The sequence below is a fragment of the Lathamus discolor genome, chromosome 5, assembly GCF_037157495.1.
Source record: "Lathamus discolor isolate bLatDis1 chromosome 5, bLatDis1.hap1, whole genome shotgun sequence".
Lineage (NCBI taxonomy): Eukaryota > Metazoa > Chordata > Aves > Psittaciformes > Psittacidae > Lathamus > Lathamus discolor.
Genome location: NC_088888.1, coordinates 57,797,843 through 57,818,837, shown reverse-complemented (window position 1 = coordinate 57,818,837; position 20,995 = coordinate 57,797,843). Strand labels below are relative to the sequence as shown.

The 20,995-nt window shown below is 39.4% G+C and overlaps 1 long non-coding RNA gene across 5 annotated transcripts in view; it reads left to right on the top strand.

Moving 5' to 3' along the window:
* Window positions 1–20,995, top strand: part of LOC136015260 (uncharacterized) — a 149,528-nt gene that overhangs the window by 10,171 nt on the left and 118,362 nt on the right. For all 5 annotated transcript variants that reach the window (XR_010613135.1, XR_010613131.1, XR_010613133.1 and 2 more), the window contains exon 2: window positions 2,998–3,100. This is a non-coding gene — a long non-coding RNA (uncharacterized LOC136015260). The remainder of the gene's footprint in view (window positions 1–2,997; window positions 3,101–20,995) is intronic.

The window sequence follows — 20,995 nt, the reverse complement described above, 5'->3', positions numbered from 1 at the left end:
TTACTTCTTCCTCTGGAAACAGAAAAAGGAAGTTGGATAGCAGGTGTTCAGAGGACCTCACCCTAGAAGTATTTTTAATTTAGTTCTCTGTTAAATGAAACTGAAGCTTTTCATATGTTAATGATAACTGTGTCTATACTATAGATATTTAATTTATATATATAATATTTTTGACAGATCTCATTGTTATACATGTCTTTCAGATGTATAACAACGGTGCAATTTAATCAAAACTGAAATTTGATTTATTTAAGAAAATAGTGCACAGAAAAGCAGGCAGGGCATTTAAGAGCATTTAAGCAGAGTGTTTATCATGGGCACTGAAACAAAAGCCTGCTGAATTCTAAATTACAAGCCTGGTCAGGAATTGACTATCAGACTGCCTTTTTAACTTTCCTTTGAGAGATACAATATTCTTTTGTGACTATCAGTGTCTCAGAGAAAACCACAGCATAGACAACTCTGTAAAGTTCTTGCACAGAAAACACAAATGCTTATTTAAAATCATTTAAATGTGATGACATTTTTGTTACCTGAGAACCTGCAGTACCTTTACTACCCAGTTACACAGAAAGAACTACCTGGTCCTGGTTTTGCAGTTACCTTGAACCTACAGTTTGCTGACTGATCCAGAAAGATCCGGAACAGAAGCCTGTGGCTCTGTCTTGTGGGAAGCCAAGGCTTAGGTATGGGTGGTGCTGGCAGTAATTGAGTGATGCCATTATTCTGCCAGTGACAGGTAAAGGTGACAGCAGCATACCAATGTGCTTGTTTTTTACAAGCCTCTAAAGTCCATATATAATTAAAAAGACTTTTCATATTTGATAGTATTTATCTTGTGTAACATAATACTTGTTAAAAGTTATCAGCTATTCATTACCAAGATCATTAATACTATTGGTGATACCATGATTTGAATAGCTTTTGTTTGTCACAGCTGCAAATTGACTAATGACTGTTGGAGTTGTAAATTTGCCTTTTCAAGAACAAGCCCAGAAGTATCAGATTTGCTGCTTACCTCAAATTCTTTTATTGACATTTACTTTTGATGTAAAGCAGTGTTAAGCTAGAGATTTTAGTGGGAAGCTTTCTTCTGGAAGGGCATATTTTCAAATAGGTTACATGCTGCTGTCCAATGGAGCAACTTTTTTTGTGCATCTAAGTTTTGCTGATTTTCCCATCTGTTCCTCCTGCTGTGATAGGACACATGGCAAAAGGACCAGACCCTGTTTTTTCCTGAATGTGCACGCTTTGCCCTGCTAACCTTTGCGTTGCTACTGCTGTGTGTGATGGAAAGGACAAAATTATGCTGGGCTGGCAGGCAGGAAACGCTCTGTACTTTCACTTTTACTTGCAGACTGAGCCAAAGAGTTACTGGGAGGCATCAGGCTGGACTCTGCTGCTCTTTCAAAGCACAAGGGCAGGTTAAGGAGTTTGCTTATTTTTTTGCATCTTCACATACAAAAAGCCAGCAAAATTTTGTCTTTTTTTTTTTTTTTTTGTTGTATTTTACAAGGTTTTAGATGGACAGGTAATCCTAGACTTTAAGGACAAAAGTAGACTAGTAAGTCAGTTTCACCTCTTAAACAAGTCAGCGTGTAGATTCTTTCCAGTTCCTTAGCCAGGCTCAGATCTTTGATTAATGCATGATTTCCAGAAGTCACCAAGGAATGCAGGGTACGATGTTTTCCTTTTAGTTTTTTGCCATTATCTTAATGGTATTTGGTTTTGTTGTTTTGGGTTTTTTTTTCTGGTGTAAATGTTGCTCCATGTTTTCTGCATTTGAGAGACCACCTCTGCACTGAGAGAATGTTTCAGTCACTATTACTTGTTCCAAGTAAGTGCAATGTTCCCATCACCCACCAATGATGGCTCAAAGAAATTCTTTGATTTGCAGGTCTACTCCGTCAGAATTCTTGTATGTTTTATACTTTCTTAGATTTTGAATTACTTGTGATAGGCCTGTGTAGGCTTTGTTTAACAAAAAAGTATCTTCAGAACCCCTGCTCTGACAAAAACTGTTAAGGGTGTGCTTGCAGTGAGTGCCCAGGTTGGAAGGAGGGGCAAGGGGATTTCCACCTGAGGCATGACATGAAGAATGAATTGTTTTAGGAGCCTCTGGTTGGTACGTATAAGCCAATATATTGTAGATGCAAAGAGTGTATTCTCAAATTTGGCTATACTGGATGACAGTTTAATGATAGTACTGAGCCAACTTTAATTGTGTTGTCAGCAGGCACAGTGTTATATACTGGCAGAAGACTACTTTTGACGGGGGTGGGGTGGGTGTGTGTGTTAAAATCAGAAAAAAAGTTGAACATCACCAAAGCGTTTGTAGTTAGAATGTGATTGTTAGAGGCAAAATAATTCAGCTTGGATGTTCAGCCCATTTCCTTGGCATGAGTGTGAACTGGAGCTGAAATTTCCCATAGGCATCCTTGCTCAAGGTGAGAGCCAAGCTAGAAAGATCAGTCAGGCTTGCAGCTGAATTCAAAACAGTACTAAGCACTGCAGTTCTGACTTAATAAAACTGTCATGGCCAGACTTGTATTTATGGATCTTGGTAGTCCTCTGCCTGGACACAGGGGAAGGTGGGACTGGGCTGTGAGGTTTGACTACCTCAGTATTTTTGGTGGTTGTGTTGGTGCTCCTATAACTTTCACCTTGCACAGGCTGTCTAGGAAGGAAGAAAGTTGAGGGAACTAGCATATCAAGAGCAAGTCAGTTTAGTGGAAAGCCCTCTGGAATAAGGTCTGTTAGTTTGCTCACCAAAAGGGCTGGACATTTGGTTTATGCAGTTGTAATCTTGGTAGTACAGAAGAATTTTTTTTCTCCCTTTGTTGCCAAGACATAGTCTAACCTATTCACAAAGAACCTGTCTGTTCAAAGGGCTTTGCATTCAAAGCCAAATATCATTTGGATACTAATTGTATTGGATGATCAGAGAAGCTGTGATCTCACATTGCTGAAGTACTTACTTTGGTTTTGTGTTTGCAGTGATCTCTATGGAGAACTCTTGTATACTTCATCTATTGCCTACTTCATATATTTGATGATGAAGTGTTATATTAAGGTGAGCTCCATGAGGATCTGCGTGCAGGTAAGGCTCTGTTGTATATAGGAAAATGGAACTATAGGAATCCCCTGAGGATATAAAAGCTTGAGAGTTTAAGTCGTAAGTGCAATTCAGAGTGATCTGACAGACTCAGTCTTGTGTGAGGACTGAGTGTTCAGTGTCAGGAAATGGAGGTGCACTGGTGAATTTTCAGTCAAGGGACACTTTGAGTGGGAACGTTACCTGCTTTGTTGGGTCACATTAAAACAATCACAGGACGTACTAATCACTGAGGTAGCTGGCCCACAGAAAGCAATAAACCAATATAAAAACCATGGCCTTTGAAGTGGGAGCAGTGAATGTTCCCTTTTACAGGCAGCAATTACTCTGCATGGAGAAAGAGAGTGCTGTGTTTCCATCTAAGAATACAAAATAAGATGTGGAAAAGTTACATGACCTTCGTAATTTTCCCTTGCAAAACCACAAATGATTTCCTTAGTATCAAATAGTGAACATGTAAAGAGCTTGTAATCAGAAAAGTGCTTTAATAATAACAGTCATTTTAGATAGTATGAAATAAAATACCTCTGACAGTGATAAATCAACTGGTTACAACCTTGTTTCTAGTGGTGCCACAGACTTTTTGCAAGAGAGATGGCAACAGACATCCATTACAAGGATAAAAGAACAGACAGAATGTGGCAACTGAAGAGAAAAAGCTGCAACGTCTTAGCAAAGGTTATATACTACTATCATTTGCCCTCATGGGTGGAAATAAGAAAAATACTTGTACAAACTCAGTTTCATCGTTACAGAGAAAAGAACTGCTACACTCTAGGGTCCACAGGTACTTGTGCACAATCAACATGTGTACCTTATGCACATATGTACTTCTAGAAATAAATAAGAATCACTGAAATCGCCATGCATATTGTTGAAATATTAATATTCCATGTAATATCACTACTGAGGGTTTAGAGTGGGATTCACTGAGTAAGGTACCTAACTGCAGATGTCAATATGTGAACTTGGGGGATAAAACACCTACACTTTGGTGTCTTAACATGGAGACAAGTCATGGAATCATAGAATGATTTGGCTTGGAAAAGACCACCAAGTCCGCCACTAAACCATGTCCACAAGTGTCACATCTACACGTTTTTTAAATACCTCCAGGGATGGTGACTCAACCACTTCTCTGGGCAGCCCGTTCCAGTGCTTCACAACCTTTGCAATGCAAAAACTTTTCCTAATATACAGTCTAGGCCTCCCCTGGTGAAGCTTGAGGCCATTTCCTCATGTCCTATTGCTTGTGACTTAGGAGAAGAGATTGAGACCCAACTTGCTGTAACTTGTAGTTGCAGAGAGCGATAATGTCTCCCCTAAACCTCCTTTTCTCCAGACTAAACAACCCCAGTTCCCTCAGCCACCCCCCGTAAGACTTATTCTCCAGACCCTTCTCCAGCTTTTTTGCCCTTCTTTTGTTGCCCTAACCCGCTCCAGCACCTCAATGTCTTTCCGGTAGTGAGGGGCCCAAAACTGAACACATGATTTGAGGTGCAGCCTCACCAGAGCTGAGTACAGGGGGATGATCACTGCCTTGGCCCTGCTGGCCACACTATTTCTGATACAGGCCAGGATGCTGTTGGCTTTCTTGGCTGCCTGGGCACAAGCTGGGTCATGTTCAGCCGGCTGCTGACCAACACCCCCAACAGATCCTTTTCCTCTGAGTAACTTTCCAGCCACTCTTCCCCCAGCATGTAGTGTTACATGGGGTTGTTGTGATCCAAGTGCAGAACCTGACATTTTGCCTTGTTGAACCTCATACACCTGGCCACAGCCAGATCCAGACAGTCCAGATCCCTCTGTAGAGCCTTCCTACCCTCAAGCAGATCAATACTCCTGCCCAGCTTGTTGTCATCTGCAAACTTATCGAGTGTGCACTCTATCCCCTCATCCAGATCATTGATAAAGATATTAAACAGAATTGGCCCTAACTCTGAGCCCTCAAGAGCATAAGTTGTGACCAGCCACCAAGTGGATTTAACTACATTCACCACAATTTAACCTTTGGGCTCAGCCACCCAGCCATTTTTTTTGCCAAGGAAAATGTACACCAGACCAGTACATAAGCAGCCATTTTTTCAGATAGAATGCTGTGGGAAATGGTGTCAGAGGCTTTACTAAAGTCTTTTCCCTCATTCACTAGAGTGAGCCACCTTGTTACAGGAGGAGGTCAGATTGTCCTGCCCCTTCAGCTCTGAGACAGAGCAATCAAACCTTGATCCTTGGTGTTATTAAGAATCTCCAAGTAACAAATGTGATATTTGAGAAAGCACCTGTATTTACATGGCTTTTTGTTAAGAAACTGATGAAAATTGAGAGGGAGGATGATGTGGCAGCTTAAAAACATGGCAGCTAGTAAAAAAAAAAAATTAACAATAATGAAATGGAGCTTTTGTTGCTAGCTCCTGGTTTTTTAGTGTGAAAAAATAAAGTTATGTGGATGATGGGGAGAATTTGCTCCATATCACGTTCTGAACTAATAAAATGCTATATATAATAATGCTAGGAAATGGAAGATTTTAGCTCCCAGTTTATGAGTCATCTGAGCTTTCAAAGTAATGAGTGTATATTAACATCTACATTGCTTAGGGCTGGATAGAAGTTTAGATAAGTGACCTTCATATCTTATGCTTTAATGCTGATGATTCTCAACTGTACACTCACAGTACCATCTCTAAGAAGATGTAAAGGTCTTTTTGTCCATATCCCTGCCTTTGGTTGGTGTTAAGGAAAATAGTTTTTCCCTTGGACTTTTTATCTTTGTGCTTTTCTTGCGCAGAGTATGTCTTTAGTTTCTGCCTGTACTTCAGAATTCTCGTTTGCATCACGTTATCCCAGATGCCAAAGTCTCCTCGTATAAATCTGCTATGATTGCCTCATTCCTCTCTGCCTTTCACCTTGCATACTAATTTATCTTTGTGTGACCAGAGTAGGAAAAGCAATAGGAAAAAAAGAGAAGAGATGCAAGGGCATTTCTCTTGGGATAGCTCATACACCTAATGCCAAAGGGAAAGCAAAACACACTGTCTCTTGCTGAAATATAAAAAATCAATAGATCCTTTGGTTTCTGTAAGATGGCCTCACTTCCCCATTTGGAAGAAAGAAAATGCTGTGTTAACTGCCTCCAAGATCTCTCTGGGGGTAATATATCTTCATGATCTTCTCTCTTAGAAGGATGAAGCCTCAGGGCTTGTGGCAGAAAGTATGGGGATATCTCACTGCCTGGCCTGTCCTCTGCATGCTCAGGATCTCCATGGCCATGCTCAGAAGTGCTCTTTGAAGGAAGGCATCCCCCACGTGAATGTCAGGGTCCTGCTGAGTTTTTGAACTAGGGTTTTTCACTTTTACCCATGTAATCCACCTCTTGCCCAACTGGTCCCTTTCCTCTTTCCTACTGGGAGTATGCTGGTATTAGTAAAAACAACACACTAATTTCTTCTATAAATTGTTAAAAAATGACATGACGGTCTCCCCTTTTCCATGGTTTTCCGTATTAAAAAAATACATGAATGGTAGACCCATTTGCACATATGCACACATGGTCACAATCTCTCCTGTATAATTAAATGAATTTTCTCACCGTTTTTAATGTCAGGTTTACTCTTGCTTCAAAACCTCCCAGTTTCATGGATTCATGTCTTCCCCTTGTGCTCTTTTCCTCCTTCTCTCTACCCAATTTTCTTTTCTGCTGTTCATAAGGGACTGTGAACATGTACAGACTGACCAACATGAGTGTATAGTAAACCAAGCTACTCTGAAATAAATTCCTGCATGAACAGTCTTCCAGAGAGTATTACAGAATAATTGTCCTTTTCCCAAAGGTATGTACTGTGTCTTCAAATCTTGAAGAAAATTTTTGGGAGAGATCTTCAACAATTTGTCTCCAGCTTAATGACAGGAAAACCCAGAAATGTCTCTGTTGGATGACGTGCTTTGCTTAGACTGATGTAAATCTTATCAACACTGCAGAAAATGAGTTCCCAGTTTCTCTCTGTCAAAAGGATCATCCCAATTATTTCAGATTTTTTCTGCTCCTAGTCTGAATGTATCGATTTCTATCTCTTCTCACTATCATTTAATTTTGTCATTAAAAACATAATAGCCTTCATAAATTTGGAGGTGTTTAATTTCTCATAAAAATAGCTGCATTGTAAATGCTACAACTCAGTGAAAACAATAACATTTTGTTATGCTATCACAACTGCATCCTTAAATTATCGTAAATTGACTTGGAATTAGCATAATAATTCTATAAAAGAAATAAGAATTTATAAAATTAATGTGAAAAAGTTTAAGTTTAGTTTAAAACAGGAAATAGATCTTAGGGCAGAACTGGAAAGTGCTTGATAGTGTATTAAACAGTAGGAGATAAAGTAATGACTAGAAAATCCAGGATGTGTTAGCACAATGAATGACTGCTGGCTGAAATCTTAAAGCTACATGAAGGATTAATGGAAACCATCCTAGCATACCAAGAACATATTAAACACGCTACTTTTCCATTAGGACTATTTGGATCCATTTGATACAAGTATTTGATTAAGGAGTATTTTCTTGTAAGCAGCAAAGGGTAGGCAGGCTGAGACATACAGAGCCTTTAGAAATATTCACACTTTCCCTCCCTGGTGCTCATTCCTGTGTGATCCATGCTGCCATTCTGGGCTCTCTCTGTGAAATTCCTTTGGTACCATCCCTGAGGGAATGCATGAGAAGACACCACAAATGAGAACACATATCTTTAGTAACTGCGAATGTGCACTGGTTTCAGGGCCCATCACTGCGTCTTTGTCAGCTTTCATCACAGTGACACAAATCAGTGTTTTGCTCTAACACCTGCAAATCTGAGAAGCTGGGCTCCTTGAGGGCTCAAGATCCTCCTGCTTGTTTCCATTCCAGTGAGACTGCATGCATGCTGGCTGACTGTGAACACAGTCCCCAGGCAGCTCGTCATGCTCCAGCAAGCCGGGCATCTGCTACCAGTGCCTGGGGGAAAATATCTGGGGGGAGCCCTTCTGCCGGAGCAGGACACTCCTGTGCTGGGAGCACGTCCCTTGGGAGCTATGGAGGCAGGATTGGAAGAGCAACAGGGCAACTCGGGTAGGAGAATTACATTCATCCTCAGCTTGGAAAGGAAGACAGGCTTTACCACTAGGAGGAACATTAGGCTTCCAAGACATGGAAAGTAGGAAGGAAAAAAGGAACCAAGAAGATAAAAAAGTGAGGATGAAGTGTGAAATACCAGGGTAGAGCATGAGAGGAAGGGAGGAGAGAGGACTGGTAAGACAGAAGTGGGAGTGGGGAGGAGAATAACTATAAAGCAAAGGAGCATCAGAATAGAGGGTCTTCACTGACACCCATTTTTCTGCCAAAAGGTTGGGGATGGTCCCCTCTGTGAAAGGATCCCTCCTCTTCCATCTGCTCTCTGCCATGTGGCTTTACTTCCCTCCTTGTAGATTTCCTAAACATAGTCTACTTTTTCACTTCTAAAATCTAAAATTCTCCTCATCACTGTCAGCATTATCAGCAATACTTCCTTTGATTAAGGTAACAGCAGCCATACAGAGGTTGATGTCTCCTGTGGTAAAAGTTACACTCTGACATCTGCCTAAGGCAGAAAGACAGCTGAGGAAGAGGGGAAGAGGGGGAATGATCAGAAGAGAATGAAGAAAGCAGAAGGAAAATTGATGTGGTATGAGGAGATGAAAATGCCAGGTCTCTTTATATTTTTGCTCTTTATATATTTTGCCAACCTAACTCAGGTTTCCAAGCACAACCCTCTCAGAGCATTATCCTGTGCTTGACATTGGTGCTGGGCCAGCTGCTCAGGGACTACCACCACATCAAGGCCGTATGAGGCTGGTTCTGCCTGGTGAGGCAAAGTGACCCCTCCTGGAGTTAGGGGCAGGTCTCTTGCCAGGGCTGTTTCCTCACTGGTTTGCCTGCAGAGCATGCTAGCAGAAACATCAATTAAGAGGAAAAAGTTTGGGTTTCCTTCTATTAAAATGATAAAAACTAAATTAGTGCCCTCTGTTTTCAGACCAGTTGTTGATGTTCATCTGCATTGTCACACTCTCTAAATAGCAGATGAACTGCTTACTGTAAGCACACCTGGAAACAGAGGCTGTGTGTTTTGTCCAAGCAACTCCATAAAGGAAGCTCAAAGACTAAAGGTTTTTTTAATGTTTGTTTTCCTTTTGTATTACTTTGCTGCTGTTTTAACCAAATGATTTTGCAGCTTAGATATGGGTGTACACTCTGTTCAAGCTGGTTGACACTGACACTAGATTTAATCTGAACATCACTTGGAATGTTCTGAAACAGCTGATTTTATGATACAGGTTATTTTAGGCATTGTGAAAGTTGCCAAATAAAGGAATATTTTACAAATTAGTTTGGGTAGATATATTTATTGCTGTGCTCTTTTTGTAATAAAACATAAATAGAAATTGCAGCTAAGCTGCTTTTGAAATGGCTTTAGACTTCATCCTCATCTTGACAAGCAAAAATTTAAATATACCATTTTTCTTCATGGTGGTGAAATTTATGTGTGTCAATCACAGACCATTGAAAGCAAGACAAAGGCTTTCTTTGGGATCAGAAAACTGTTAGTTGGCTGTAGTTTGTTTTATATTGGAGAGTATTATTGAAAAATTGGAAAATTATTTTTCAAAATGGTGTCAGAGTTTTAGCAAATCCCATCTTAAATTTAGTGGGAAAAATCCCAGATCCAGCAGAGGTGATTTAATGTTCCTGACACTTGACTTGATGGCTTTGGAAATTATGCAGATTTACAACAGTGGGAACCCACAGTCGTTCCTGGCTCCATCTGCTTAGCCCACTCTTTTTTGGAGCTCCTCACCCCTCCTGTTGGATGGCCTAGCTGTTTGCTTGGCTTCTATAGTTTGTAGCCTGTTGTACTCTGGCAATGTCAAACAAGTACCAGCTTACCTTGGTAAGTGGTAGATAGGGTCCAGGTGAGTGTCTTTGACACCTGTACAGTGGAGGAAGAGAGTGGAAGCAGGGAGATGGAAGTGGGAACCAGGATCACTGTCCCAAGATAGAAAGTCCTCATCTCTAGAACAGAACCCTGAATCCCAGGTACCTGGCACAGGTATGGATCTGCTTCAGGCAGCTCTAATCCAGATGAAAAATGGTACTGGGGGGTGGGGTGGGGGGCTGGGGTTGTCCTTGAAATATAGTCAGCACTAGATGATGGGATATTTGATTGCTATAATAATGAGAAATTAACAGCTACATGAAATGTAAGAAACAAAAACATGACAATGCCTGGGGAGGAACAATCTCCATGGCAGAAAGCAGGGTATGCTTGCCCTCATGAGTGTCTCTTTAGTAGCATCCAATATGTCATTTCAGTACAGAGCAGGCTGAAAGGGGATGCTCACTGCAGGTGAAGGCTATGTATGCTCTTCATACCTGCCCATGGGTTGCTTCTCGAAGAGTTTACCCACAGTGGGAGCTGTGTTCCCCCTCCCTGAGTGGGTTTGAACTTACCAGGCATGATTTAGTGTGGGTACAGAACTGAGTCAGATTTAATTTCCAAGTTCAGTGCCAAACCTGAACCAATTTTAAAGCCAGCTGTACAGCAGTGATTTAACAAGGAATGGAAACCATTCAAAGCTCTGTGAATTTGGCAGAAATTAACAATTTTGGCTGTTACTGTGGGGTTTGGACTATTTCAAGTCTAAAGATCTCAGTGAAATTCAGGAGGCTAGAATCTGTGCCAAGGGAAAGGTTTGCATAGAATTCTGCAAGTGTCAAGGTTTCAACAGCTCTGCTTGATAAGTGAGTAAGGAGAGATTTCCCCCTAAAGTCTGCATTTCTCCTGGAATACAGAATGAATGTGCCATGGCAACATACCACACTTGATAACGTATCTTCATTAAGCACCTTTACTTGAACGGGTTGTTAATGACATAAACAATAACAAGTATTGATTGTCAATTATATTGACAGGCTGTGAAACAGTTTGGTGATTCATTCTCCTAAATTAGCTATTTTCTGCTATACACTGTGAATACTGCTATTGCTGATAGCAAAATAAAAATAAGACAAAAAAGAAAGAACTAACTTGGGCAACTATATTTGGGGCCAATATTTGTGTAAGGATTGGAGCTGGTCATTATAGTCCTTGCAAATATAACTAAAACTGGTCTTTTCTGTGTATGATTGTGCATTTATTTCTCTGCAAGTATTTGTTATTTATAATTAGTTGACAAATTAATTGAATAGTTAGGTATAAAGTTTGTATGCAATTTCTCACAATGAATATTTCAATGTGCAAAATTTTCTGTCATAGGGTATTGGATTTGACCTTTAATCGGGCAACTCAAACAAAAAAAAAGACAGAAAAAAAAAGTAAGTGCAAAACAAATGTTGTTCACACACTGATAGTTGTGTACGGACATGTACCTACATACATACATACATATATATGACATACCTACGCCTGTAGGTATTTGTATGCAAAGCAGCAAGCATTGAAGTCTACTGAGAATTATTTTCAGGATTTTTTTTTGTGAGAATGGTATCACAAGTAGCATGAGTCACTTATAAAAAATGTTTAAATTATGAAGAGATGAACACAAATATAAAATCTGAAAGTATTCCAGGTGGTGCTTGCATTGAAGAATGAGAGCTTTGGGTTTTCACACCAATACCAAAAGGTCAACATTTAAAAAAAGTGAGATTACAGAACCTAACTGCAGACTCCCATTTTTTTAAATTAATATTTCCGCTTCATCTGCAAAGAACTCGGTTCTGTATCTACTAATATATACCCCTGGAAAAATACTAGCACATGGAAGAGAGGATATGGAAAGGAGAAGCATTTATCATCTTCAGTGGGATTAGTGGAGTACAGCTCAGTACCATTTTATTGTTCTGTAACCCCAGATTTTAACACCTGATCTGTGCAACAGTCACAGATGGCTGGTTCTCTCATCACACATCAGAGTAATTTGTGATACTGTTTTAATATTTATTGCAATCACATAATGTTTATTACCACAGTTGTATCTCTGCCTTATTATTTTTGGTGTACTCATCTGCAATGTTTCAGAGTAGCTGGTGAGCACCCAGTAAGCTGAGGGGTGCCGCGGCACGACAACAGGTAGTCAGACACCAGGTAGCCATGTCATCTGATTCTGACCCAGGCCTCATACCTGCATATTAGTCTCTGTTACACTTCATGGGCATTAATAATCACAATTTAAATACCTTAAAACTGATTAATGATCTCACCTGAGCACTTTTATAAGAATGCTTATCAATCATTAGAGAAATACTCAAAAAAAGTGAAGAATAATCATGCCAGAAGCTGAGTAATAAATCGTGTAAGACTAGATATTAGAAAGATTAAGCTGTTCTTTCACTACAGCAATAGATAAGTATAATGAGATTCAGTTGCTTCTTACAAATGTGCCACAAATTAATTAGTTTCAGAATACTACAGTTTGGTCACAGTACCTTCAAGGCTCTTGAAAAACATTATCCATGGTAGGGAATAAAAGTGAGCATACAGGAGGGGCACTGAGGAAAGCAAATAAGCTTGGCTCTTCTCATTGTCATATTCTGGGGAGAGTATTTTTAAGTACTTGCCACACAAAAATCCTCAGAGTGTTACAGGTGTGACCTTCACCTGGAACTTTTGAACTCGAACAAGTAAGTTAAGGAGAATCAAGCTGGCAGAATACATATTTCTCAAAAAAATAACTGTAGTGTTTGAAGTCCCTAAGATAAATACTGTTTTCATTTCTCCCTCTCCTGTTTTATGTATAACTTTTTAAGTGGTTCCAGTGTTTTAAACCAGATGTGCTCAGCCAGAGTTATTCAACTGTTGTGCAACTTAAGTTAAAGGGAATGTGTACTGTGTGCCTGCATATGTAAGTGCTACACTGTGCCAACACTTTATCTTTTCTGTTCACATATTTCCTTCAGTCCATCTCCCTCAGGAAAACAGAAGTGCATGTGACTGAGACACACATCAAGAAACTCCAAACCATGCATGATGCATTATGTACAGGGAAGACATGGTGGTGTAATATAAAGAATTTATCAGCATGAGACGCCTGCGTTACTCGAAAGAAGATAAAGCCTAAGCTAAATTATGTAGGTCATCCCAACAACTACCAAACAAACCTTATGCAGAGATTGTCCTTTGTTATGTAATACAGGAAAATTGTTTATATTCATTGTTGACACTTTTTGTTTCTACTAGCACGGGAAGTTTTATATTTTATTTGCAATAAGGTTTATCTCTAGATGCAACCTGAAATTATTTTTAGATCCACATAAGCAACAATGTAGATCCAAAAAACCACATGCCATGATCTGGGACAACCAGAATTGGAATTCAAAGCCAAAGGAGTCAGAAGAACTCACAGGGAATGAGGTGGAAAGACAGTGCCTCTAGATTTGTAGATCATTAAATATCCTTTTGTCTCAGAAATTTGTAACTGATCCAGAAATGCATGATTTTGTCCTGGGAGACACATGTTCGTCAAAGAAGAAGAAGGAATTATTTCATTGTGAGATCATTTTAAAATTATTTTTTAAATGTAGCTGTTTTAACATACTCAGTGTTTTTGTTCTGAAATGATTCACAGAAAGAGTGCAGGTGATATCACAGGTACAAAGTGAAACCTGGCTGTCATTTCTATTCATGCTTACATTATTGTTCAAACTCTAATTTTTGCAAGCAGTCCTGAGTAACTACAAACTCATTTTCCTTTTCCTTCAACTGTGATACTTATTGACCTATAAATTACTCCTATAATTTTGTTTCTTTAGTTGTGTTACTGTGATAGAACCTTTTTCTTACAATAATCTCACTAATAGCTGACAATAGTGCGTCTTGTGTACATATGAACCTGAGGCAAAAGTGTGACTTGCATCAGAAGTGACGACATTATCTAATCCTGGTGAAATCAGTGAAGATAGTTGCATACCATTTTCTTTATAAAGTTTTCTCAATACTTCTTTGGGATGGATTAATATGTGCATTACTTGCTCTAACCTTGCTAAAGAGTTGCCGTAAGGGAGATGTGAATTGTGGTGAGGTTCCAGTGTCTGCTCCAGAATTTATGTAGGGGGACACCCCATTAACTGTATTCACACAAATGCACTTAACCAGGGAAATAAGCAGGGGGATCTTGAGCACCACGTGTTGTCACAAACCTACGCTATTGTTGGAATAGCTGAGACTATTGTGGTGGGACAACTTGCACAACTGGAGGATGGTAGTTAATGGGTTATACTTTGCCTGGAGGCTGGTAACAAATGGGGTACTGCAGGGGTCTGTCCTGAGACCTGTCCCATACAATATCATTGTCAGTGATCTGGAGATGGTTGATGGACAGAACTCTCAAGTCTGCAGGTGACAGCAGATGGAAAGATGAGTTGATGAGCTTGAGGTCAGGGCTGCCATTCACAGGGGCAAACACAGGCTGGAGGCCAGCAGGAGCTTTAAGAAATTCACTGGGGACAAATGCATAGTAAATAACGCCTGTAAATGCGTTGCCCTGCAAGGAGAGGCTGAAGGACCTGACCTGGCTTGGCCTCAGGGAGAGACAGCTCTGGGGAGACTACCAATAGTACCCATGTACCCATGGTAATGGTGGGGAGGTAGCTGAGAAGAGGGAGCTAGACAGACAATGAACATTGTCTGAAACAAGCAAGAGAGGTTCAGATGGGATATAAGGAAAACACTCTTCTCCATAGGGCCAGTGGGGAAACTCCCCCATCCAGCTTGAGTTGTCCCATGATAATTGACTGAGCAAACTCACAGGATGGCCAGGGAGGTTATGGAGCTTCCATCCTTGGAGATTTTCAAAAGCCATCTGGAGATGGATCTCGGCAGCCTGCTCTACATAACACTACTTTAGCAGGGGGTTGGACCAGATGACCTCCAGAAGCCCCTTCCTGTCTCAACTATTCTGTGATTCTCTGATCCTATGATCCTATCAAGGGATGTAATTTTAGGGAAAAAATATGATATTAGAGAGGCTTTTATTCTGTGTTCTAGGTTGTCTAACATAACCAGGTCCTTGAGGCGGTAAATCCATCCTCCAACAAAAATGTCAAATTTTTTTCTGAAGTAATTGCATTTCAAGACTAGAACTGGTGTTTTCCACCTCTTACTATGTGTGGTGCAACCACAGTCCTGTCAGCTCTTACTTTGTAATCACAAATAGTATGTTGCAGACTACACTCTTGATGGATAACCTAAAGAAGAATTTCAGTGCTGTTCTGCCAGTATTACTTTTAGGTCTAGTCTCAGTAAATTCTCTGAACGCTGAAGCCAGAGCCATGGCACATTTATATCTCATGAGTCTTGGAGGTTGGAGGTGGCAACACAGCATTGCTGAGCTACCCACTCCTGAGTTCTTACTAGTTGGATGGTCATTCAGTTAACCAAGAAATCCAGTGTAGGTATGTATCACTGCATATGTATGCCTGTGCACCATTTTTAATTGATCAGTGGTAATGTTATTTTACACTTTATAAGCACATTAGCAATCTACTTATATTTGATGTTAGAATAGACTAGGCCCTACCAGATCTTCCAACTGATTTCATCTATTAAATCCAAAATCTTGGCTAAGACTCTGGGTTTGAAACTTTCTCAGCTGTTTGTTCTTCGATGTTCTTCCCTATTGATATTCTTGTGTTTCAGTGAATGATTTTGTCACAAATTGAAAGCTCAATAAAATATAATGCCCTATAAGAACACAGATTATATAAAGACAAAATTTATTCCATAAGCCCAAGGGGATAATCTGCTCTTCATTTCATCCTTCTTTCTCAAATTATAAAGCTACCAATAAATGCTATGTAAAAGAGACCAGAGCAAACTGAGAAGTTTAAAGTTTGTAATTTATTAATTCGAGCATAAAAGTACAGAAAATAGAAAGGGACTCAAGTTAGTTGGGAAAGGAGTCTCAACCTATTGCATTAAAACATGGTTTGCACTAGTAATGAGTTTTCTACCAAATGAGGCATGAAACATACTGCCAGAATATAAAGTCAGTAAAATACCCAAATTATTGTATAATGTCATTATATATTTTTTCTTACTGGGGAGCTGGTCCAGAATACATTATCTTTAAATTTAAGCAGTCTGCGAAAGCAGAAAAAATGCCTTCTTTTTTTTTTTTTTTTTTTGCATGAATGTGCCACTCAGATAAGTTTCTAATAAAAGATATTAAAGCCTACTGAAATCTGTGAGAAAAATATACATCCTTAGCATTTGCAAGAACACATGAAAAGAATTGTTCAGTAAAGATGCCAGTTCAGTGTTCTATTTACGTTCCTTGTTTATTCAGACTTATAGAAAAAACAACCCACACAAAAGTAAGAAGTATAATATCTCACAGAAAATATTTTTCCCCAAATTTTTCCAAATAATTAGGAACTGCAGTTTATTATCAGTAATTTAATGTTAGCACATACCAAATAACATGCAGAGATTTGGTTAAAAAATAAATCTTGATTATTTTAAAATGCTATGATTTGTAAATATTCAAAAAGGGGCGACTACTCTCCTTAGTAAGGAATTGTGCCAAGGTTCAAGGGGTATTTTGGCATGACTACAGTTGGTGATTAAAATTTTTAAAAAAAGAAAAATGATCTTGAGTTGTTTGTTCAGAGTCCTATTTCTGTTTCTGTCCCTGAGGGACCTCTTTGAGACTACAAGACAATTGGATGCTTTCAAAATTAATGGAATTTCTATTACATCTCATGAGACTGGAATTTGTTTGCTCCAATCTCCTCAGAGAGAAGAGTAGATTGTCTGCTCAAGTATTCTCCCTTTGACTACTCCTGAATTCCATTTTTCAGTGGTTTCATTACAAACTACACCCAAAAGCTTCCTAGAATTGACTACAAGTCAGTGTATCACATCAATTACTGCAATGTGATAAATTAAATCTTCATTTATCCTAAACGCCAATAGGCAGCTCTGAATCTTTCCTGCATGGAAAAACATTGCCGTAAGCACAGGCAGAGCTCTGCCTGTGTTGTCTAGGCTGTTGTCTGTTGCTAAAACACTTACGTTTTCCTTTCAACACGCTGTTTAACAGATGACTGTCCATCAGCCTCCTCAATGTTGCTTTATCTGCCCAATGATGCACTGACATTGACAGACTGTGTTCTTTTTTAATATGTCCCACATGTTTTCCCTCTAGATACCTTTGGAAATAGAGTGCTGCTGAACTCTGTGGCCAGCTATAACATTCATTAAAAATTAATTTCCTACTTGCCTGGTATTTTCCTGATTTATGTGCTTCTGAAGGCATTTTGATGCCTGCACAAGAAGATTTCCAGGCTTGACAACAGTGTGTTAAATTGGAAGTAGGATTGAGGGCCTGTAGTCTGGCATTGCCAATTAGTAATGGTTTTCCCTTCTGGGAAACAAATGCAAAAAATGTAAAAAATATGTAACCTCTGAAATATGATTTCTTCTGTTACCTGAATTTGTCTAATGGAGCATTTTGTCTTGGGAGAGGATATTGGAGAGGAAGAGCCAGGCAAGGACTAGGGCTTCTCTTCCATGTGAGGGAACTTTGGAGAGCAAGGGAGCTGCTTTCTACAGGGCTGCAAGGACAGAGGAGTCTCCTTAGGGTTAAACTATTAGGGGCCTGGCAAAACATCTGCTCAGGGAAGGAGGAGGGGAGGAAATGTGTTCTCATGAATTTTTGTGGACCTTTTAAATTAAGTTTTGTCGCACCTTTAACCCTATTTTCTTTTGGCAACAGCTTGCAGATCAGCTCCTCTGTTACTGAGAAGAGCAATGTCTTTATTTAAAACCTACTTCTAATGTGCAGTCAGGACAGGCAGTGCCAGTGTTGTATATGCCTATCCTGTGTACATGCTTGTTCTAACAGTGCAGATAGCATCAGTGCTAAACAGAAATGCACCCTGGTTTGACACCATCTAAAAAAAAATATATGAAGTCTGCATTTGCTTTGACTATCCAAACTGCACCTTAAAATGAAATCTCATAATGGTAATTGTTTTCATTGGCATGCTCTTTCACTATAAAATGGTCCAGAGTCAATTGCAGCACAGGCTGCCAAATATTTTTTTGTCTTTGACGTTTGTGGTATGTGGTTTTTGCTATTGAACATTCCCTCCCATAAGTTTAGAACAGAAATGTGATTGACACATCATCTTTTGGGTCTAAATCCAGCAGAAGACTTTCTTCGTCACAAAAAAAAGATTAATACCTCACCAGACACAGGTATCTCAGTGCATGTTTCTTTGGTCTTCTTGTTCTTCTTTCCCTCACATAAATTGTGGTCTCCTCTAATGTCAGAGTTTCTCTTTTCTCTGACCTTCCTGAGATGATACAGATGTCCACCCAGTACGTAAAGGATCAACGTGGCTCTGGGAGAAACCACATTGGAAAACGTAAGCAACTTCTCAGATACCTTCGTGCAGGAAGAGCATCTATAGGGATAAGCCAGCATTCTCTGAGTACATTGAGTTCCATGCCTCACTGGTTTTGATTCAGACTTTCCACAAAAGACCCTTACAACTGAGCACGTGTTAAAGAATATTGTCAGTGCTACAGTTCACTGCACTTTCAGTTCTGATGATGACATCATAGCTGACTGCTGGTATTTAACACTGCAGATTGATAATTTTCATTTATTTTGTTTGACATGCAGCTAAAAGCAACTGATTGTTTCCCAGTGTGAGTAACATCTCTTTGCTTTGGAAGCCCCCAAGAAGAATTATGTCACTGCATCTCAGCTTCTTTGGTGTGTGTTCTTTTTATATGTGTATTGCTGTTGCTCACTGAACATAGAGAGTTCTGAAATTTGATCTATGTTGTTCTTTCACCACCTGTACTGAATCCATTTTTTTCTGAGACACAGGAAGCATTTTCATAATGTATTTTATAATTTTGCAGAACTCCTTGACTCAGGGCTTCCCCAGAGCCTTCTCCAGCTTTCGTCATTCTTACTGGGACAAAGTTTATTGATTTTACATGCAATATGCAAGAGTGATGACATTGCTCTTTTTCTTTTACTGAAGTCTTATGATGCTCATCTCTCAACTCTGCCCTTACAAACGCAGTCTTTCAGCCAGACTGCTCTGTGCTGGACAAGAGGCATGGCAACAAGTGCTGGGCTCAATGGACTGTGTGCATATAGGGGAAATGACTCAAAAAGCTGGCCAAGGTGGGTAATTAGGATTAAGTCTTCTGGCCTACAATTTTTTCCTTTTGTACCCCAGGGAGATATGAAAAGAAATAGCCTGCTGTTCACCAGAAGCAGTTTTCCTCAGATACTAGGGTTCATATTGGTGAAAGGACATATGCCCTTAGCCATGCAGTGGGGAATCTGACTCAGTGGGTTTAGGAACACTCTTTGTATGAAGCCTCCTTAGCACTCTGTGTTGCAGCAGGACTTCCTCTTCTGCTAGTCAAAATCCTAAGGGGGCTACTCTAGATTGGCCTTTTTACAGCTTTTTCTTCCCTCAGAAGTCACTCAACAACAATTTAGTGGGGAGTTTGTCCATTTGTCTTTTGAATCCTGACACCTATTAAAATGTGGGATGTAAAATAAACATTCTGTTGGTGCCCTTTGTCCATCCACAAAAAATATTTCCAATCACAGGAAGATTATTTTTTGCAAATGAGCTCTTCCCGCAGAAGTGCTTTTATTTTTGTATGGAGGCCTCTTAGATGGTAGAGAAGTCTGGTGCACTTTTCTTGCATAAGTGTTCAGGATTAGTTAAGATGCTCCTGGTGCAGGTTAATGGATTTCAAATATAAAGTAGGAAATTTAAATAGCCTCCAGGCTTTTTCTGCACTATGGTTTAGAATCACATTTACTTTTGACAAAAGTTTAATTTTAAAATATAACTCTTTTTCTTTTCTATTCAGCAAAATTTAAATTGGATTAAGTAATAATGATAGTGAGAAAATGTTTCTTCATTTGGCACTGTTTAGCACAGTCTACCAAATTGTGGCATCTTTCTTGTGCTTTATAGTACATGAAACTAATGCCTTGAAGGGACAATTCAAATGAATACATAGCTGGTTGCAAAAAGTATCATCTTCTGCAAACGTTTTTAAGGTAATTACATAATAGACTGTAATGAATACCAATCTGAAAGACAGAGACTACATTTTTTCTTGTAGGTAAGATTAAGACATACTTAGGTTCTAAAAAAGTATAAGCATTTTAAAGGAAATATTTTTTATTGGTGGAATGTTGAACAGCTGATGGTACTGAGCTCCCCTGTTCTAAAGGGTTCAAATTCATCACAAAGAAAACTTTGTAGTAAGCAGTTAATGGGAACACAGAGGAGACTACAAATACATGGGTTGTAATATTTTTTTGGTTTTGCTCTCCCACTGTGTACTATAGCGGGAAAGGTAATTGGTGGTGAGCAGCACACAGCTTAAAAGTCACCATTTGTCTCTGCCGGATGAAAGGGCATTAAAAGCAAAATGGGAGAGAAGAAGTTAACTGATTGGGGCAGGGTCTCACTCTATTTCTATGCTGCTATTTTATGAGTAGATACTATTCCATGGGATACTGAAATACAACTGGAATCAAAAATGCGGGACTATGCAAGTTACTTGCTTATAAAATTCTGTGCATTGCATAGTTAAAAAATTACTACAAGTATTCTGCCTTGAAATTATTTCTGGTGATCTTAACAGTGTAAAGACTTTTTAAAGAAACTTACAATCCAAATGTATGCTCAATGGATATGTTTGCTCATAATACATCATTGGTAGGATATTGCTCAGTGAAAAAAAGAGAATAATGTTATTCTCTTTCAAATCAGAAAACAGGAACATGGAAATCGCCTTAGGGGATCAGGCCATCAGTCCAG